This window comes from Chiloscyllium plagiosum, chromosome 19 (genome assembly GCF_004010195.1).
Source record: "Chiloscyllium plagiosum isolate BGI_BamShark_2017 chromosome 19, ASM401019v2, whole genome shotgun sequence".
Classification (NCBI taxonomy): domain Eukaryota; kingdom Metazoa; phylum Chordata; class Chondrichthyes; order Orectolobiformes; family Hemiscylliidae; genus Chiloscyllium; species Chiloscyllium plagiosum.
In genome coordinates this window covers 3,880,570-3,889,825 of record NC_057728.1, presented here as the reverse complement: position 1 = coordinate 3,889,825, position 9,256 = coordinate 3,880,570, and the positions used below count along the sequence as shown (strand labels likewise).

The 9,256-nt window shown below is 44.0% G+C and overlaps 1 protein-coding gene across 6 annotated transcripts in view; it reads right to left on the bottom strand.

Moving 5' to 3' along the window:
* Window positions 1-9,256, bottom strand: part of large1 (LARGE xylosyl- and glucuronyltransferase 1) — a 491,278-nt gene that overhangs the window by 431,347 nt on the left and 50,675 nt on the right. For 3 of the 6 annotated variants that reach the window (XM_043708946.1, XM_043708949.1, XM_043708947.1), the window contains exon 2: window positions 4,521-4,652. The exons of 1 other annotated variant lie outside the window; for it this stretch is intronic. The gene's annotated coding sequence lies outside the window, so the exon portion shown is untranslated. Of the gene's footprint in view, window positions 1-4,520; window positions 4,653-5,590; window positions 5,609-7,564; window positions 7,672-9,256 lie in introns of those variants that run through there. 2 more of the 6 variants (XM_043708948.1, XM_043708951.1) reach the window with 2 other exon arrangements.

The following is a 9,256-nucleotide window of genomic DNA, read 5'->3' as shown; positions in this document are numbered from 1 at the left end:
GTCTGCAGATGCTGTAGATCAAAGTTGAAACTTTATTGCTGGAACAGCACAGCAGGTCAGGCAGCATCCAGGGAACAGGAGATTCGATGTTTCGGGCACAGGCCCTTCTTCAGGCCATTCCTGGAGAAGGGCCTGTGCCCAAAACGTCGAATCTCCTGTTCCCTGGATGCTGCCTGACCTGCTGTGCTGTTCCAGCAATAAAGTTTCAACTTTGATCTCCAGCATCTGCAGACCTCACTTTCTCCGGGAAAGATTTAAAAGGGACCTGAGGGTCAGCATTTTCATACAGCCAAGTGTATGGAATGAGCTGGCACAAGATGTGATGAAAGTGGGACCATTATATTTAAAAAGCATCATGATGGGAATGTGAATAGGAAGGATTGAGAGGGACATGGGCCAAGTGCTGGCAAACAGGGCTCGATTAAATGAAGAATATCTGGTTGACATGGACGAGTTGAATCGAAGGGTCTGTTTCTGTGCTGCACATCTCTATGACTCTAAAGGACCAGGGAAAACGCACCGGAAAAGCTTGAAACCTGGTACCCATAGGTTTTCTTTGCCGATATTTGGGAACTTTGTTTAAAAATGAATGAATGGTACAGTAGAATAATCTTTCCCCTCGGACCAAAACACCAAGTAGCATAGTGGGGTGGGAAGAGGGGAAATCTTTTTGCGTCATCCTGAGATGGAATATTTGTACACAAGCTTTAGGCACCGGAATAATTCCAAGTTCACAGGCCTCACTGTCGCAGTCAGTCTTTACCTGGGAGAGAGGAGGAGCTGCTACAGTCACCTGGGTCCTTAGTTTTAATATTAGGGTTTGTATTGAAATATAAAAGGAGACCGATGTCTTTTGTACCTGCTAGCTTCTGAGTTCTCATGCGAAACCTCTTCGAGCATTTTTCCTACCGGGGATGGGTCTACACACAGAAACTTATATTCAGAACGAGACAGCAAGTGAAACCTTCTTAATGTCAAAATACGCCATACTTTATCCTTGCCCCTGACTTTCCCATTCAATTTAGTTGAAGAGGAATCCAAACCACTGAGTTCAAAAGTGCTCAAATACAGGATGCTTCTTTTTGAAATGCAGTGCTGAAAGGACTTGGGAAGCTTTACTACTGGAGAGCCTGTAAGCAGGCAGAGTAGGCAATATAGGAATGGGGTGTTGGGGGCAGCGGGTGTAGGATGGGAAATTTATACTGGGTGAGGGGCATGACAGCATGGAGCATTCTGTGTGGTGAGCATGGAAGGAGGGATGGCATCCAGTGTGCGTACGTATAACATGCCTTGTGTGCCCGCTCGTGTACAGGCACAGTAATGAAAAAGCAGCTACTTTGGTAAGTCTCTGATTATTTTCCTTTCATTAGTTGGGTCACTGTCAACTGCTCTTGTAGACAAGTCAAAACGATAGAAAATTTGCATTCCTGTGGCATTGGTCATGACCACAGCATGCCACAAAGTGCTTTACAGAAAAGATATAGTCACAGGTACATAGGAAACATAGCCAGCCAACTCTCACACTGTAAACTCCAGTGTAGCAAGATAACAATGTGATAAAGGACCGTTGACTGTTGCAATGATGTTAGGAAAGAGGTATGTCCTTTCCAGGACATGAGATAGAACTCTCCTACTCTCAAGTGTTGATGTAAAAAGCGAGGTTTTTTTTTGTACGGGTAAAATTGCAGGAATGAGTTTTGCCAACGTCTGGGCAGAATTGCAAGGAAGCCAAATCTGAAAAGGAACACAATTTATACCGCAAAAAAAAAAAGAGGTGTTGATTGGTTGGCAAATGGATTCCAATGGTAGCAACGTTACCATGGAGAGTGTACCAGGAAACAGGTAACTGCCAAGAATTTGTTTAAAATTCCACTAGATCATCAGTTGGACTTGCTGCATGGCTTGTTTGCACATGCTAGAAGCTTCTAATACTCACATGTAGGTTTTGTAAACATGATCTGACATTATATCTTTTAGAATCAAATAAGAACTAGAGGGAAGTGTCATGCCCTGTTGCATTTCACACTGCAACGGTATGTCAAACTGCCTCATACTGTACTAGTTTAGATGAAAGCCAAGCAGTTACTGTTCCCTGATCCCGTATGGTCCATGGCAACATCTTTGATTTGATTTACTGTCATGTGTATTTGTTTAAAATGCACTGGTTAGTGTCACCACCCTCTGTCGTCATTTTAAACCACAGAAAAAAATCATGAGCGGATTCCACTTGCCAACCAAATTAGCACCTCTTCTCGTGCACTATAAATTGTTGCTCCCTTCCAGATTTGGCATTCTTGCAATTGTGTCCTGATGCACTCAAGACTAAACGCTTCCACAACCTCTTTACTCAGCAATGCTCAAAAGTTTGGCTAACAAAGCGAATGTCTCCTGCTTCTTTGTTTCAAACTGACGGCAATGTGGTATTTTACAGTCGCCTACAAATTACTGATATGGCCGCAGTTTAACATCTCAGCCAAAACAGTACCCTGAGAAACAGGGGGCTCTGCACTCAGTACTCTGACAGTAGCAGTAATCAAGTTAATGCAGTTAAGTCACAGTTCACAATACTTCCTGATTTTATAACATCCACAAGTTTTGGAATTCGGCCCTCTACACAAAGATTGGCATTGTTAACATGTTGGCAATTTTACATTTGGTCAGGAAAATGCCAATGTTGCAGTATACTGGAACAGTTAAGCCAGGGGCATGGCCAGTTCTGGTGTACAAGTCTAATGGGAGCACCATACCACTGGTTGAGGAGAAAAAGGTGTTGCTGAAAAAGCGCAGGAGGTCAGGCAGCATCAAAGGAGCAGGAGAATCGACATTTCGGGCATAAGCCCTTCTTCAGGAATGAGGAGGGTGTGCCAAGCAGGCCAAGATAAAAGGTAGGGAGGGGGGACTTGGAGGGGTGTTGGGAATGCGATAGGTGGAAGGAGGTTAAGGTGAGGGTGATAGGCCGGAGAGGGATTGGGGGTGGAGAGGGCGGGAAGAAGATTGCAGGTCAAGAAGGCGGTGCTGAGTCCGAGGGTTGGGACGGAGAAAAGGTGGGGGGAGGGAAAATGAGGAAGGTGGAGAAATGTGGTTGGAGGGTTCCTAGGCGGAAGATGAGTTGCTCTTCCTCCAGGTGTCATGTTGCCATGGTCTGGCGATGGAGCAGGCCAAGGACCTGCATGTCCTTGGCGGAGTAGGAGGGGAAGTTAAAGTGTTCAGCCACGGGGCGGTTGGAAACATATTTTTCAGCTCTGATCTCCAGCATCTGCAGCCCTCAATTTCTCCACTGGTTGAGGAGATGCAGGTACATGGAGGACAATCATTTCAGGATTGCCGGACTAAGAGGTGCTGCTACAGCGAATTCTTGTGGTCTACGCTTTGTCTCGGGAGGGAGGGGGGGATTCATGCACTCCAGTGACCACTTGTACGCTACACCTCATTTATGAAGGCATATGGTTCACCTCAAATAGGTGACCATTTCCAGCCACACTTCACCATGACCCAGTGTGCCTTTCCCTTCTATCGGATACAGAATCACAGAATCCCAACATTTGGGAGCAGGCCATTCAGCCCATCAAGTCCACACGGATCCTCCAAAGAGCATCCCACCGGATCTAAGCTCTTACCCTGTACCAGTATTTCCCATGGCTGATCCACCTAGCCTGCACATCCTTGGAACACTACGGGACAATTTAGCACGGCCAATCCTCCTAACCCGCACACGTTTGGACAGTGGAAGAAAACTGAAGCAGCCAGAGGAAACCCGCACGGACATGGGAAGAATGTACAAACTCAACACAGTCAGACAGTCGCGAGAGGCTGGAATCGATCCCCGGTCCCTGGCACTGTGAGGTAGTGCTAACCACTGTGCCACCATACCAGCCCAAATATGTTAAAAGGTGAAAGGCAACACAAATCTATCATTAAGGTCAAGATAAAATGGCATTTTCACTGGCATCATTTCAAACAGAGCTGTAAACGAGACCTTATAGCCAGTCTGCTTTGACATGTCTGAAGTAAGTATTGCATCATCATCTGGATTTCACCTCTAACACTGGCCAGCTTTCAACAGCACTTTGGCCATTTCAGCCAGCAGGATGGCTCTATTGTTTAAAAGGGAGCAGTGCAGAATGTGGTGGATGGAGGGGAGAGAGGAGGCTGCCCATCGAGGGGGCTTAATCTGTAGGCATTTCAAACCGTTGCCAAGAAAGTGCTGGAGAAAGGAAGGTCGCTTTTCATTCAGAAGCGAAATGCAGATCAGAATTCAGAAACTAAACCACAGAGAGATCTGAAGAAGCGACCGACAAGCTCAGCATCATGTGTGTCTGGTAATGAAAGCTATATTACAAAACAGCTTGTTATCATATCCAATTTTCCAGCGCAGTTTGCCACGGTAAAAAGTGGATGAAAACATCCATAATGGGTTTACAAAAAAAAAAACAGCAGGGTAAAAAGATTGTGGACAAAAAAAAAAGACATATCATTTGTAGCTTGGCAGACGTAAACACAGATTAATAACATTATCGTACCTTGGTTTTCTTTTGCAAAGTATATTGTTCCTGAAATGATGGATCGTCAGGACCAAGTTGGATGATGCGGACGTTGGTTGGATACAAAGGGTCGTTTTACACTTCGACTTTTCCAAGAGGTAATTCGCCAAGCTGAGAAGGTAGATTCATAATCACTTTGATTAACATGCAACATGGCCTTTATATTATTAACATATTGATGATCAGTCAGAGAGCCATAAGTCCTGCTCTCATCAGGTTCCAATGCTGACAGACACTAGGTGACCCAGTGAAGGTCCAACTATAATGGAAACCTGCATACTCTGTTGACTTTCACATTTGACATTCACAGGATGCATGTACAGCTGACACTTAAAAGGACACAACATTTCACAAAAATGATGAGATATATTTATTGCCGTAAGTCCATTTAACCAGGACAATGTTCAGACTTGGGCTGATAAGTAACAAATCATATTCACGCCACACAAATTCTAAGCAATGACCATTTCCCAAGGAGAAAATCTCATCTTCCACCCCTGATGATCAGCTGCATTATCATGACTATATCCAACACCATTATATTCCTGAGGATTAGTAGTGACCAGGAGCTGAACTGGACTGGTCATATAAATACTGCGGCTACAAGACAGGTCAGTGCATGGGAATTCTACAGCAAGTAACACACCTCCTGACTCCTCAATGCTTGAAGAAGGATTTGCTTCCAGAAAAACATTTTATCTGATGCAGTAATGCTAATATTATCCTTCCTAAAATAAGAAACTAGATCCCGATAATTTAGCATTAAAAGATCCAATCGACATTTATTACATCTCACTCAGATACACATTGTTAAATTCACAGACACACAAGTGTCTGAGCTAGGACAGCAGGAAAGCATGCTGCTCAATAGGAGTCACGCTTCAACTGATGCCAATTTAAGACAGCGTCTGAGATCTTTATACCCTCAGGTCATGTGCTGCAACACAGTGATGATATCACGAGTATTTCTCTCAAAAATATACCAAGATATTGTGGCTGTTAAAAATCTAATAACATACTGACTGTGAGACATAACAAAGCCTACCCACCAGCAGCGAGGGGGCAAGTCAGGAGTGTGACTGAATACTCTCCACTTGCCTGGATGAGTGCAGACCCAACTACAGAACAGGCTTGACACCATCCAAGACAAAGCAGCCCATTTCGTTGGCTATTCATTTATAAGCATTAATAGTCACTCTTTCCAACACCAGCACATTATGTCAGCAGTGTGTAGCATGCACTGCCAAGTCCCCTTCAGCAAAACATTCCAAACCCATGACCGCTACCATCTAGAAGTAGAAGGACGGCAGTTACGTGGGAACATTACTGCCTACAAGTTCCCCTCCAAGCCACTCACCATCGTGACTTGGAAATACATCACCATTCCTTCAGTACTAATGAATCACAGTGCTGGAACTCTCCCCCTCTCAGCGTTGTGGGTCAACCTACAGCACACAGACCATAGTGGTACAAAAAGATAGCTCATCCATGGTAACTGGGATTGGGCAATTAATGCTGGCCAAGGCCCATGAAAGAAAATGTTCAAAAATGATTTACTTTGTTTTAAATGTTTCCATTAATATTGCACTTGTTAGAAGGTGTCAATTTGCAAATTTTTAATCGGAAACACTTCAAGGTTTTCAAAAACCAAATGCCCTCTTTCATTTGTATAATTGAATTTCAGCAACAGCACTGCGGCTCTCAAGGTATTGCAACTCAGACTAAATTTTAAATGGTTATTCTTGTTATTAAGGTTAGTGACCCTGAAGTATTCTAATCTTAAGTCTCACTTGAAGCTTATTAATTGCACACTGCAACTCTCTCAGTCACACTCCCAGTTAATCATTTATATCTATCCATGTTTACTTGGACCTGGTGATAATGGCTTCACACTGAATGGGCAGACTCGATGATCAGTTAGTAACATCAGTCAATGCACATCAGTCAGTCATCGCATATTTCAATATTTGAAGTGCTAAATGTCATAACTTAGGCCTATTTACCTCTTGATCCACTGTCTGGTCACAAACATGTTTCTTGGTATTTTCACAATTTGATCTTCTATACTATATCATTGCACGCTTTCCTAAGCCCCCACTACTTTCACATAAACTAACCTACCAACCCCATCACTGAAAGGAGCGAGTTTACAGTGTACACTGTTGCAATAAGCGCTCATCTATAAAAGAGCTTCAAACAATTCAGCCAAACAATGTGAGAAGAGTTTGCTTTCTTCTTAGACACATTCTCAACATAAGCAGCAAAGCCAACCCCCTTCATGGGAAACTCTCTTAGGCAAATCTGACTCCAGAGCTGGACAGCTAACAACAGATAAGTGGCTCTTTCAGAAACATTCCTGTCTAACATACGAAAGCTACTGCTAGACTCCAAGCTGGAAAAATTGTCCTGTTGACATCTAGGAGAAAAACAAGCCTGTAAAATACCCTTCCTAGTAGGTGTTGATACTCTCTCAAGTTTAGGGTTGGACATGATGGGCTGAAGGGTCTCTTTCCATTCTGTAAACACTAGCTGGCTTCAAAATTACTCCCTTCGATTACTCTGTATTCATACTGAATGGGAAAAGGATTTTGAACATTGTAATCTTGAATATTGCGACAATATTAACAGTTTCAGCACACAGAGTCTTAGGAACAGTGAGAAACAGTTTAGTTAGAAAATCAAGGACTCCAATCCCACTCATAGCATCATGTTCTTTTTAAACGTTCTTCCTTGGGATACTAGCGTCACTAAATGGATCTCACTGCCCACCCTTAGTTGTCCTCACTGAAGTCATTTTATCCTTAACTCTGGTTCCGAGCATGCTTCTCTCTGAAGTGGTTGAAATGACCACAAACAGTGTGCAATCTGAATCACATGTGGGCCCAGACCAGGCTTTGTTCTAGAAAAATCCCCACTAAGCCACTTGAGTTTTGAGTGCCAATCCGACAGCATCATGGCAATGTTTAACAAAGCTGGCCTTTCATTTATGGTTGTTGGAGAAAAGGTCGAGTGCAAGATCTCACCCGTGACTCAAGTACTTGAAAGCAGTCCCATTCCAGGGATGGAGCACAAAATTCGAGGCTGTCACTCCAAAGCAGGACTGTTGGAGGCGCTGTCTTTTCAATGTCTCTTCTGCCTGCTTGAGGTAAACAGCATGGTTAAGGCAGCATTTAGCACACTTGCCTTCATTGCTCAGGCTACGGAGTATAGCAGTTGGGATGTCAAGTTAAGGTTGTACAGGACATTGGTGAGGCCACTTGTGAAATACCATGTCCAGTTCTAATCGCCCTGCTATAGGAAAGATATTATTAAATTGGAAAAGGCTAAGAGCAGATTTACCAGAATGGTGCTGAGACTGGCAGGTTGGAGTTATTTTAAAAAATAGGCTGGAACGTTTATCACCGAAGCGTAGGAAGTTGAGGGATCATCTTACAGAAGTTTATAAAAATCATAAGGGGCAGAGATAAGGTTCTTTACCCTGTGATGGGTGAGGGGGTGGGGGGTTGGGGATGAGAGAGAGAGAGAGAGAGAGAGAGAGAGAGAGAGATCAAAACAAGGAGGCACATTTTTACAAAGAGAGAAGAGGAAGATTTGAAAGGGACATAGGAACATTTTTCTTTTGCAAAGGGTGGAATGAACTGCCAGTTACAAATGTTTAGAAGACATTTAGATAAGTACATGAATAGGAAAGGTTTGGAGGGATAGGTGGGACTAGTTTAGTTTGTGCACACGGTCGGCATGGACTGGTTGGACCGAAGGGCCTGTTTCCACGTTGTACAGCATAAAAAAAAGTTTTGAAGAAAAGCAGGTTAGTTATCCTCAGAGTCCCAACTATAACTTGTCTGTCAAATCGATGTCTCATGAGTGGGTCCTCAGGTCATTAGCACATGGCTGTTTACAGCAAGCTCCCACAACCAAACGGTCTGCCCCATTTCCGACATCAGAGGAATGTTTCATTGGCTGCAAGACATCTAGGTGTTTGTGAAAAACACTTTGTAACAGTTTTTTTTCCTGATTTCTCAAACTGCTTTAGATGGATTTGTGAATTATTGCCCAGAAGCTCACGCATTTACAAATTATTTTAAAAATGGGCACACTGTGAAATCTGACTTAACAGGGAAAGATAAATTTGCTTTGCTTTCTGTCCCAATTATGTACATACATGCTGTCACCTCTCTCGCAGCCTCTCAGATGTCTGTGTTGTTTGTTAAGAAGCCTCCCTACAAAGCCGAGCACAGATCAAAAGGAGTTTGTCAGCAGTAAGATGCCAGCTGTCTCCTGATGAAGCAGGCCATTGTTTAGTAACTGTGGAAGGTAAAAACAATGACTGCAGATGCTGGAAACCAGATTCTGGATCAGTGGTGTTGGAAGAGCACAGCAGTTCAGGCAGCATCCGAGGAGCTTCGATGCGTTGGAGGTGCGGGATGTGGACGAGATGCGTTGGAAAGTTCCACCAACAGAACACACCAGATGGCCTCTTTCTTTAGAGACCGCAATTTCCCTTCCCACGTGGTTAAAGATGCCCTCCAACGCATCTCGTCCACATCCCGCACCTCCGCCCTCAGACCCAACCCCTCCAACTGTAACAAGGACGGAACGCCCCTGGTGCTCACCTTCCACCCTACCAACCTTCGCATAAACCAAATCATCCGCCGACATTTCCGCCACCTCCAAAAAGACCCCACCACCAGGGATATATTTCCCTCCCCACCCCT